This window comes from Bidens hawaiensis, unplaced genomic scaffold (genome assembly GCF_021521415.1).
Source record: "Bidens hawaiensis isolate Kalapana, Puna unplaced genomic scaffold, B.hawaiensis_p1.1 tig00008064_1, whole genome shotgun sequence".
Lineage (NCBI taxonomy): Eukaryota > Viridiplantae > Streptophyta > Magnoliopsida > Asterales > Asteraceae > Bidens > Bidens hawaiensis.
The window spans coordinates 224,918-238,106 of NW_027491569.1; the positions used below are offsets into that span (position 1 = coordinate 224,918).

General features: G+C 31.2%; 1 non-coding gene across 1 annotated transcript; it reads right to left on the reverse strand.

Annotated features, from left to right (window-relative positions):
* Window positions 1–7,361: 7,361 nt before the first annotated feature.
* TRNAP-AGG (transfer RNA proline (anticodon AGG)) lies at window positions 7,362–7,433 on the reverse strand. Its single transcript has one exon. It is a non-coding gene; the product is annotated as a tRNA-Pro (tRNA).
* Window positions 7,434–13,189: the final 5,756 nt, after the last annotated feature.

Sequence of the window (13,189 nt, forward strand, 5' to 3'; positions counted from 1 at the left end):
TATAGATTCCACTTAAGAATACTACGTTTTAAAAGGTTGAACACTTTTGTGAACTAAATACCATATAAAGAAAAGTGAAATAAATCTTTATAATAGTGGCTGTCGGATTATAAATGGCACTAGTATCATAGTCAGTACTTTTTGTGTGAATTTTGCCAAAAAGTCAGGAAAAAAAAAAGTGGAAATTTGTGGGCTTTGATTCTTTGAAGTTTGAATGATTAAAAAATTTATGGGCTAGTAACTTGGGATATGAAAATATGATTTAATGGGTTGCCGGCAAATCAGCAATATGCACTTATGACTTATGCTTGATTATGTAGATTATTCAAAAAATAAGCATATATAAATACGTTTGTCAGGTTTTGTGTGTTATTTTCAACAAATTCCTAAAATATGTATTATAAACTAGTCGTGACAAATAGTTTATGATTACGCACGAGTAGTTTGTATACCAATTAAAACTTGTCACGTGTTCATAAACGATCTTTGTCAACGACTAATTTACATTCACCATACGAGTATTTTATTAGTAATTAACTCATCCCAATAAGTTTACCTGGAAAACATTACGCATACGAGTAGTTTATATGTAATTAACTCATCGTGACTAGTTTACCTTGTTTACATTCCCAATACGAGCATTTTATTAGTAATTAACTCGTCCAGATAAATTTACCTGATATACATTACCCATACGTGTAGTTTATATGTAGCTAACTCGTCGTAACTAATATCATGCTATAAACTAGTCAAGGCTATATATTAATTTGTATATTACTCGTTTACTTTACTATCATCCCTTACCAGTTAACTTTTCAACCAAACCATTACCGTTGAAAAAAAACAAAAATAGAAAATGTCTACGTTGTCAAATGAATTGCCGGAATCACTTCGCCATCGACGCAAGATTGGAAGGGTTATTTGTTTTTGTGGTTCTATTACAACGATTCGCACTTCTAGGACCGAAGCAAATCCTGGCAGAAGATTTTACTGCTACACGAGTGTGAGTTTTTTTTTGGGTTATTCATTTTTATTAATTTTGATGTCACAATACATTGTTTGTAGGCATCTAGATGTGGTTTCGTATGTTGGTTTGATACCCCATTGTGCCAAAGAGCTTAAGATATCATTCCAGGTCTTTTGAGTTCCATCAACAAACATGAAGCCATGACCAGAGCAAACGAAATTCAAAACAAAAGATTGAAGATGTGTTTTGTTTTGAGTTGGATTTTTTTTGTGTCGTATTTAATTTCAAAATAACCTAAGTTATAAAAGTCTATTGTGTTTATGTTCTACTAAGAGCTATGAAAATGAACTTTGGTTGTTACATGAACTATGCTTGCAATTTTTGTTGATGTTATGTGTGTTATAATAAGAAGAGAATAATATTTGTAACATTAATTAGTAGTTTGTTTGCTGTGGGCTTGGTTACGATTTTCTAATATTTTGCAAAATCGCATGTGTGACAGTTTTTTTTCGTTCGTTTTAATTAGTTTTAACTAATTTTTAGAAAATTTTAAAATAAATCGGAATACCGGTAAAACGAGTCGCAACGAGTAGATTGTTACGTTAAACTAGCCAAGACGAGTTAGTTACTAATTAACTACTCGTATAGGAAATGTAAACAAGGTAAACTAGGCACGACGAATTAACTCGTATAGGAAATGTAAACAACGTATAGTTTATATGTAGTTAACTCGTCGTAACTAATATCATGCTATAAACTAGTCAAGGCTATATATTAATTTGTATATTACTCGTTTACTTTACTATCATCCCTTACCAGTTAACTTTTCAACCAAACCATTACCGTTGAAAAAAAACAAAAATAGAAAATGTCTACGTTGTCAAATGAATTGCCGGAATCACTTCGCCATCGACGCAAGATTGGAAGGGTTATTTGTTTTTGTGGTTCTATTACAACGATTCGCACTTCTAGGACCGAAGCAAATCCTGGCAGAAGATTTTACTGCTACACGAGTGTGAGTTTTTTTTTGGGTTATTCATTTTTATTAATTTTGATGTCACAATACATTGTTTGTAGGCATCTAGATGTGGTTTCGTATGTTGGTTTGATACCCCATTGTGCCAAAGAGCTTAAGATATCATTCCAGGTCTTTTGAGTTCCATCAACAAACATGAAGCCATGACCAGAGCAAACGAAATTCAAAACAAAAGATTGAAGATGTGTTTTGTTTTGAGTTGGATTTTTTTTGTGTCGTATTTAATTTCAAAATAACCTAAGTTATAAAAGTCTATTGTGTTTATGTTCTACTAAGAGCTATGAAAATGAACTTTGGTTGTTACATGAACTATGCTTGCAATTTTTGTTGATGTTATGTGTGTTATAATAAGAAGAGAATAATATTTGTAACATTAATTAGTAGTTTGTTTGCTGTGGGCTTGGTTACGATTTTCTAATATTTTGCAAAATCGCATGTGTGACAGTTTTTTTTCGTTCGTTTTAATTAGTTTTAACTAATTTTTAGAAAATTTTAAAATAAATCGGAATACCGGTAAAACGAGTCGCAACGAGTAGATTGTTACGTTAAACTAGCCAAGACGAGTTAGTTACTAATTAACTACTCGTATAGGAAATGTAAACAAGGTAAACTAGGCACGACGAATTAACTCGTATAGGAAATGTAAACAACGTATAGTTTATATGTAGTTAACTCGTCGTAACTAATATCATGCTATAAACTAGTCAAGGCTATATATTAATTTGTATATTACTCGTTTACTTTACTATCATCCCTTACCAGTTAACTTTTCAACCAAACCATTACCGTTGAAAAAAAACAAAAATAGAAAATGTCTACGTTGTCAAATGAATTGCCGGAATCACTTCGCCATCGACGCAAGATTGGAAGGGTTATTTGTTTTTGTGGTTCTATTACAACGATTCGCACTTCTAGGACCGAAGCAAATCCTGGCAGAAGATTTTACTGCTACACGAGTGTGAGTTTTTTTTTGGGTTATTCATTTTTATTAATTTTGATGTCACAATACATTGTTTGTAGGCATCTAGATGTGGTTTCGTATGTTGGTTTGATACCCCATTGTGCCAAAGAGCTTAAGATATCATTCCAGGTCTTTTGAGTTCCATCAACAAACATGAAGCCATGACCAGAGCAAACGAAATTCAAAACAAAAGATTGAAGATGTGTTTTGTTTTGAGTTGGATGTTTTTTTGTGTCGTATTTAATTTCAAAATAACCTAAGTTATAAAAGTCTATTGTGTTTATGTTCTACTAAGAGCTATGAAAATGAACTTTGGTTGTTACATGAACTATGTTTGCAATTTTTGTTGATGTTATGTGTGTTATAATAAGAAGAGAATAATATTTGTAACATTAATTAGTAGTTTGTTTGCTGCGGGCTTGGTTACGATTTTCTAATATTTTGCAAAATCGCATGTGTGACAGTTTTTTTTCGTTCGTTTTAATTAGTTTTAACTAATTTTTAGAAAATTTTAAAATAAATCGGAATACCGGCAAAAAGAGTCGCAACGAGTAGATTGTTACGTTAAACTAGCCAAGACGAGTTAGTTACTAATTAACTACTCGTATAGGAAATGTAAACAAGGTAAACTAGTCACGACGAATTAACTACAAATAAACTACTCGTATTGATACGTTTTTCATAATTATGTCCAAATAAACTAGTCACGATGAGTAGTTACAATTATTTTAACCTAGATACGTTTTTTATCTTATTTTGGGAATTTTCCCATAATTATATCCAAAAAACATGGTTGAACTTGAGAACGATAATTCTTAGAGTGGCTTAAAATTGGTTCTTAGAGTGTATCTAGGTTATTTTTTTAATATGCAACCTAAAAGGTAAAATAAAAAATCTAATAGGCATTCGTCTCTAGTGCGTTTGAGTGAACACTAAACACCAAATTTGTAATTTCTTAAATTTAATAAACAAAACTGAAATATGAACCTACCACATAAGCTATCCGTGTGAACTAAGGTACCAAGTTCACATCATTTCAAACGGTATATGAGCATAAACTCCATCAACAAATATAAGATATGAAGTCAAATATTTTAATAACAAATGTACAAAGACGAAAAGATTTTCAAATTGTGTTTCTAAATTTATACAGTTTAGTAACCTCATATAAATAATTTTAACTACTCCTAATGAATAATTTATTGGAATTCTAAATCCGTTCTACACAAGTAGAGAGATCAGAATTTGTATCTTATATAGTAGGACTTAAATGAAAAGCTAATGTTTCTTGGTAAATCATGAAAATCTAATTATAAGTCACACCCGAATTAGTTTGGTTGGTTGTTAACGAAAATAATTTTCTCAAAATATTCTTTGCCTGCTATATCATTCCAAATTATAGGGTTTGCAACTCAAAAATCAAAATAACTAATTGTTATAAGACAAAATGGCAAAAGACGTCATTTACGTTTGCACGGTTTTTCAATAGACGTCATTTAGCAAACTTAATGACAGATTACATCCTTTATATTTGAAAACTCTATCACGTTTTGTCCTTTGACCCTAACCCAGTTAAGTATTTTCGTTAAATTTGGTCATGATCAATGCACATGAAGGTAGTGTTGTAAATTCACATGTTTGTTTATTAATTAAAACTAAAAGAAACAAAATATTTATATAACATTATAACCCACCCTCTCTCTTTCTTCCTTCTTCAATCTCAATCATCTCCTCTCACCTACCACCACCAGCACCAACCAAACAACCACCACCAGCACCAACCAAACAACCATCGCCATCACCAAATCGGAATTTGAAGAACTCCGGCGACCGCACCATCAACTGCCGCCGCCATATTTTCCGCCGTTTGCTCCGGCGCCATTTGTAATTCTTCAAGAACTCCGGCGACCGCACCATCAGTGCCGCACCATCGCCATATTTTCCGTCATCTACTTAAAAATAGTCAAATCCTAACCAGCCTCTGTCTTGGTAGAAAACCCAATTAAAATTAGGGTTTGTTTTCTTAATAGTTCCTGAAGCAAAATCGAAACAAATCGGAGATGCTAGCATATTGGCTGTATAAATCAGAATCAAAACGACTGACTATTGAAAAAGCCCTATGCTTTTGTTAGTTTCCGTTTTTTTCCGAAAGAACCCGAACGACACACAGGAAGTCGTTGGTGTAGTTGCTGATGTATGTGGTTTTAGGTTTTCAAGTTGTGGTTGCTTTGTCATATATAGTTTTGGGTGGTGTGTGGTGGTCGTTGGTTCCGAGATGTTGGCCGGAATTGATGATCGTTATGGTGGTGAAGTGGTGTTTGGGGAGATGGTTAACATTGGGGATATGATGGGAGTAAGCCATTGAGAGAGATGGATAAGAAATTTTTTTTATTTATTTCAAGGCTCAAAATTTCAAGTCAATTACACAAATAATCCCTGAGGGGGGTAAAAAGACTAAATTGCCCTCATATGAGGTGCACATGACTGGATTTAACGAGAAAAACTAACCCTTGTTAGTGAAAAGGACGAACCGTGCAACGCTTTTTGAACATAAAGGATGTAATCTGTCATTAAGTTTGCTAAAGGACGTGTATTGGAAAACCGTGCAAACGTAAAAGACGTCTTTTGCCATTTTGTCTTGTTATAAATATATTACTAATTATTAGTATTAATAGCCGACAAGTTATGCCTTAATTAACAGAATAGTAATTACAAGGCGTAAAAAAAGAACTGAAAATGTAAAAACAAATGCTAAATCAAGATACAAAATCAAGACTCAAAAAGATTAAAAGAACTTACAACCAAAGTCCTAAATTTTCATTAACAAGACAAAGATTAAAATAATCTCTCAAACAAATGAATAAAATACAAGCAATTTTCACAATGGGTGAGGATTATATCAATCTCACTCAAAGCACTATGAGAATAACAAACTGAGAGGAGATTCATAATGATTTTTTCTCAGGAGCTCTTATTGCTTTTATACAACCAACAATCCAGCTTGAGTCCTCCAAGAAAACCTTTTTTTTTTTCTCAAAATAGCACCCTTAACTCTCCAAATATTAGAATGTTTATAACTAGAAATGTGTTTACACTATTTTGGCATTAATAACTATTACAAGCAGGGCCGTATCGTGGGTAAGCTAAATGAGGCAATGTCTTTAGGCTCCAGATTTATAGGGTCTCCATCTTAGATAAGAGTTACGTATTATGAAATTTTGAAAGTAGAATTCTTTTAGAATTAGTAACTCAATGATGAGCCACAAGCTAAGGATTATTCCTTCATATCCATTATCACGGCATATAATCCATATTCTGTAATTATTGCATACTCTCTAGCGATATACGCATAAAGAAAAGAAAATAAAAAGACCTCAACATTTTAGTTAGTTTTAGGCCTCCGAGGACGTTGTGATGAGCCTGATTACAAGGTTTTCAATAAACCTTTTTAGGTTCTATCAATATCTTTTACCATCAAATGATTCTATCAATGGTTCCCACAAAAGATTTGATCACATTTTACAGGGTCAATTTGTAATATGTTAAGGTGTTGGAATGCCTATCAACTAGATTTACAAATTTTTCGATTAAAGTTGGGTAGAACTCAAACAAATTTTATCGCGCGGATTAAAAACTTTTAATATATCTCAAAAAATGAAAATAAAACGAGGACCATTTAGTCCTTTTAAAACCCACAAATAAACCCTAAAGCATATTAATTGGCCATATGTGCCCTCGTTAAGTAAACAACAACCAAAATATAATCATGTATGGACTAAATACCAAGATGAAGTAAATGTATAGATGTGAATGTATTGCACTTAGGTCTCACTTGGGCTAATTGTGGGGTCATTTTAGAGGTTGTATTGTTCGGCTTGCCAATTGATAGTTTGTTTCTTAATTGCTCTATTGGAAATATTGGGTCGGAGCTTCGTTCATCATGTTTTAGGACCAACTATGATTCTATGGGTCACTTTTTTGATGTCCATTTGTTAGGCCACAGATTTCTTTGTGGGTTGATTAGTGTAAGGTGTATCGATAATAAAGCCGCCAGTCGTCCCCTTTGGCCATTAACCCAAAAAAGAAAATTTTAAGAGGCTGATCAATTCGCATGTACTACGGTGGAACCTGTGTACCTCAACAAACCAATTAAGAGAAGGAACTTAAACTCTGATTGTGTTTGCATATGTGTGCATACACGCATGGAAGGATGGATGGAAAACATGCATGCAAAAGAGACAATTAATAGTTAAACCGTACTGCAAATAGTTCGGTTTGATATGAAACATTTAAACCCGTTGTTTGAAGGTCCGTAAAAAACCTGATGATGGAACTTAATTGTATGGATTGTGTTTAGCAAATTTAGCAAAAAGTTAATATATCAATAAAATTATTTAGGGGCATTCCGAGAATTGAACCCGGGACCTCTCGCACCCTAAACGAGAATCATACCACTAGACCAAATGCCCAATTTTGGTGTTTTTCTAAAGTTATTTTCTTCATATAATTCTATCAACGAATTTTAAAGACCTCCGAAATCTTATTGAAAATGAGAAATTCATCTTCATGCAAGCGACAAAGACCGCTCCATTAAGGTTCCTAGATGTAACCTATTCAAGTTCTTAGAAAAATGTTGTACGTAATCAACTCCGAAAACACATGTTCATAATTAAACACATAGAATTGTCATAACAAAAGAAATATAAATTAGACTCACATCTCTTTGACTATTAATTCATAAAAAGATCGCAATAAAAACACCTATTTGACTTGAAAAGTAAAATTCAAATCCAAAAGTTACATCTTCATAATTTTCAACATGAAATAAAAAAATAATCTTTGAATTCCCATTTTCTGCCACCACTCCCATGAATTTAAGATTTTTACGCTCTAGAACCACTTCGCAAACTGAAAAACGAATCGAGAGGGATTTGAGATTCTAAGACTTGTCTTCAATGAGATGAGACGAGACGAGAACAAATAAACTAATAAGACAAGAGACCGAGTGTATGGAGTCTAGAACAGTACTAGGGTGAGAAGAAGAATAGAAAATCAATTGCTTAAAAGTTAAATTTGTTAAAAATCATAATAAAAATAAAAGATATCAAGAGGATATATGCTTTACACTATTTTCCATTTTGCCTTCTTGACAACCTAGTCTACAGCTCATATAAACCGTTGGAAGCTTAATTCATGGGAACAACTTTCCCTTGGCGTCTGGAGCTGCCGGAAACAAAGTATTCAGAAACATATCCGGAGGATCCATTTCCAGCGATAACATCGGTATTCAACAGAGACCATACCTGTAACATCCTAAATTATAATAATAAATAAAAGAAAATCTATGATGCGAGTCGTGTGTTAATATTTAATTAATATTAAATATAGAAAAGAATGATAGATGTGGATAAATAAAGATGGACTAAAGGGTGGGATGAGCCTTAGGTCCATGGGCTTTAAGGAGTATAAATACCCCTTTAAGCCACCCTAAAACCCCAAATCCTCATTCTTTCCATCTTAATCTCTACACACACTCAAAACACACACCTTCCTTACTATATATAAACGGCCGAGATGAGGAAGGAGATTCGAGGCCAAACGAGCATTGAATATTATTAGATCTTCAATATACAAGATAAATACAAGGTTTAAGGTTCATAACCAAGCTAACCGAGACCAAACGAACACGTAAAGGTACGTTCTTGATCTTAAAGCCTACGTTTTATTTAACGGTTGGCCTTGAAACTTAAAACTATAGTAGATCGGGTCTAAACGAAACATAAAGTTGTAAACTTGATGTCAAAATGGGCTTAACGAACTTATACACACGAACGGCTCGTTTAAGAAACCCTAGATCTAGTTTTAACATTTCTAACCATAAAGATTCAAACTTTAAGGGTAACCGGGCCAAGCTTTAAGCCGAGAATGGTTAAGAAATGGATACGAGTTGTCACCGAACCGTAATAAGGTGTAAAGGTCAAAAAACGAGTAAAATAGCGATGTAAACGGATGAACTCATGACCCATTTTGTGCAGACCAGCGCTCAGCTCACTTCTATGGTCGATCACATTAGGCTCGCATACATAGGAACTCATTTACCTTGTAGCCGATCCCAATCAAACTCGATTACAATGCTTTCCTATAACGCATACATGGTACCCACATGCAAATTGGATTCGAATACAATTGGGGTCGCTTACACTAGTGAATTGCTTACATGTGGGATTCGCTTACAATAGGTAGTCAATTACAATACCTAGTCGCACACGAAGACTCGCATACAATAACTTCTAATCGCTTACATTGATGGTCGAATACAATATTATTTTATTACATTATGTAATCGATTTCTAGAGGCACTCGATTACAATTGTTGAGTTCGATTGCAATGTACTTATGGCTGATCACATGTTACAGCCGATTACATGTAGAAATGGCTTACATAAAGGCTACTCGGTCACAAATAAGACTCACATACAATGATTCGGATTACATTGATAGTCGATTACAAAATGAGATTTGAATACATCATGGTGATCGAATACTTTAAGGACCCGCTTACAAATATTTCCCAAATCGCTTACAATGAATTCGATCACACCAGACTCGATTACATTGTGTATCCGCTTACAAAGACTCGTTTACACCTGAAACTCGGTCACGTCATTATACTCGATTACTTTAGAACTCGCATACAAAGTGAACTCGCTTACAAGAGCTTATGATCGCATACAACACTTAGCAAATTACACTAAGATCGATTACATGGGATGTCAGTTACATCAACATTCGCTTATCCTCAAACCCGATCACAAGTGATTGTACTCACTTACACATATAAAGAACCCAAATACAATGATTACGTTCACATACACTATAAGACTCGAATACAACTTATAATTCGATTACTTGTACACTTAGGTGTAACTCAATCACTTAAGTCTAGATCAAACCCCCTTGATTACATCCGGATACGATCCTAGTTCGTTTACAATGAGACCCGATTGCAAGGAAAGATAGAAAGGTTAATCACGGCTAGGGTTTTAAAATGGAAAGAATATTAAAATATTCAAAAGTCTTAATACACTAGGATTGGTAATAAAATATTCTAAGAAGGAGAAAATAATAATAAAATTATTAAAAACCTTATACATTAGGGTTTGGAATAAAATATGTTAAGTAGTTGTAATCTAAACAAGGCCAACAGATTAGACCGGACTTAGCCAGTTTTGGCTGAAATACGAATAGGACGAGTATTAATACGTGTAATTTATATACAGTAAGCAGAGCTCAACTCAAGAAAGGATTAACTATTAACGGAGAAAGAAACAAGATCTAGGTGAGTTTCTAGCCTCATTCCTTGTTATGTTTTCGGGGTTGTGTGCATACTCGATGTGACTTGTTAATACACTTATCCTAAGTGATAAGTGTATGCCTTATGTGATTATGTGAAAAGGTATGAATGATTGCTTGTCAGTACGTGAACGATCTTCGGATATTGCACGTACTGTCAAGTTATAATGCTATGTATAATGTATGAATGATATGTATGTATGATATGAATGGATGTAAGAGATAGCCAGGTACAGAAAAAAGGGACTTTATTTGAACCATTTTGAAATTCGAATTCTTGACCTCTTATATGAAGTTTACAAAAATAGGTTATATAGTTAATAATCCGGTGCTCACGTACATTATAGAATCTTTAATATATTTGACCAATTTAATATGTCTTTATTATAATTTTTTAATTACCGTGTTTTAATTAAGGTAACTAATAAATTATTATTGTTAATTAATTAATGTATTTACGTTTTTATAAAGATTCTTATAATACGTGTTTAGTTAGGCTAGGTGATATAATGTTTTAAACACGATTAATTACAATATAATTAAAATTGATATGTTTAAATCTACACCATATTTCAAGCTGGAGCATAAAATTAGTAATGTACAAGAATAAGTTAGTAATTGATATTTATTACCATTAATATAATTAATCATATCAATTAAATGAATTTTGGTAACTGGTATGAATTGTCAATTCCCATACATCTAAAATTAGACCCAATTAACAATAATATAAATAATTAAGTCTAGAATATAACTTTGTTTAGCTTTATTAAAAAATAATGTATACTAATTAAATCTACATTTTAAAATAATTTTTACTAGAGACGAGATATGAAATTGAAAATTTTAATTGAGTCAACTAATTAAAAATAAATGTATAAACTAACTTCAAAGGATGTTTATTATACGGGATATGGTACAATTAATTAAGCCTATGTATATACTATATTTCTTTATTAAAATGATGTTTACTAAAGAAGGGATAATATAATATTCCTGTATAATATAAGATAATAATAGACAAACAGAAATATAAGATTTTTAGTTTAAGATATACAATATATTTTATTATGTTGTACGATATTTTGAATCTCCGAATATTTGATTTAATAGACAATTCTGATAATTAAGCCTATGTATTAAAATAATGTTTAATGTCAATTAAACTAAAATACTTACGTAATAATAAATGCAGAATAATATAAATTAATTAATAGAAATTATTAATCATTTAATAGAATTGATTGTATAGTATTTTAATTTATTTTAGAATTATTTTATTATTCTAAAGATTCATTACTATTATTATTAATGAATTTTACGTGTTTTAGTTAGCTAGGGGTTCATTTTTTTAATTTGACCAATTTATAATTATGTTTAAATGTCAAGATGCATGCTTAAAATAAACCATACGTATTTTTGATAACCATTTTATAATCATAGCTCATTGTCTCTTGAAACTAACAAAATTCAAATACAAGCCAGTCATGAACAATATTTAACGAAAAACTAACTCAAAAGAAAGTGTATGAAATTGATATAATTTACCGAAACAAATATGACCTTTTAAAGTTAATAGTTAGACATTTTAATTAAAAAATTTCTTTTTTTCTTGATGATAATTTACTAACTATGTATTTTTTTCCAGTTTGACATTTGTTAAAAATAATTCGAATTTGTAGCAGCCAAGTCCAAGAAATTCGCAATACAAAATTTACATTCATTTCAAAGTTTATACTGTTTGGATAAATGAGACGAATGTTGTGGGTTATTAGTTTACTTGTAATCGTCTTGGTATTCACACATATAATCTTAGATATTCACTATAATTGATTATTTGTGCTAATCATCATCTTTAATTTTAATTATACATTCCAATCATTTATACATTTATTTATTTATGTTTTTAAGAATCGAATTTGACAACTCTTTTGTATTTTTTAATAGTCTTCAATCTCAACAAAGTTTTCATCTTTTATATTTGAACAATTTTAACTATGCATAAATGTCAAGATTATTGTATACAATTGAAAAAAGAATTATATAATAAAATTAATTTTAAATAAAGTAATGATGTTAAATAGTTTGAAACATAATTTACTGCAGATTGCAATCACTTTTATAAAATTTTAATTTGGGAATGACTTCTATGTAATAAAATTAAAATTAACTGGTTTAATTTTAATTATCTCTATATTATTTTAGTTATACTTAATTAGTGAAATTAGTAGAATAAAAATTTATTGGTTCGATTTAACTTAATATATCTAACTAAAATGTCTTTGAATCGAAATAAAACAAAAGTTTAATTACAAAATAATTTATAATAAAATATACCTTTATTTATTTATTAATGTTGAAATGAAACTCATAATACCTTAAGACTTTAGTTATATATTTACTCAGGTGGCTATGATTTATTTTGTTTTTTATATTGTGAAACAAAATGACTTTTTTTAATAAAATGTCGAAGAAGTTGATGGTGGGCTAATATGATGATAATATGTTCATGTCTTCGTTTGGTTTTTTAATTTAGGTGTATAGTAAGTTTGTGTAAGTATTAACTTTTTATGTATACAATCTAAATGTTTAATATTTTGGTTACAAAGTTATGCTAAAATATTTGTGTTGGTTTAATATGTTAGGTATGAAATTTTATGGTTGTCTATATGTATATGGTTGTTTATATGTTTTAACCCATGTGTAATATGAGCTACTATTATATAAATATATTGGTGGGTTTATAATTTTACCTAAATGAAGTTCTAATCATCTATGTCGATTCAAGTTAGCCGATAGTCTTCATATCCAGTTGAGTAAGTTGTGTTGTTGTTGTTTCCTTTGTAATCTTTTTAATTTTCATGTCTTTAAT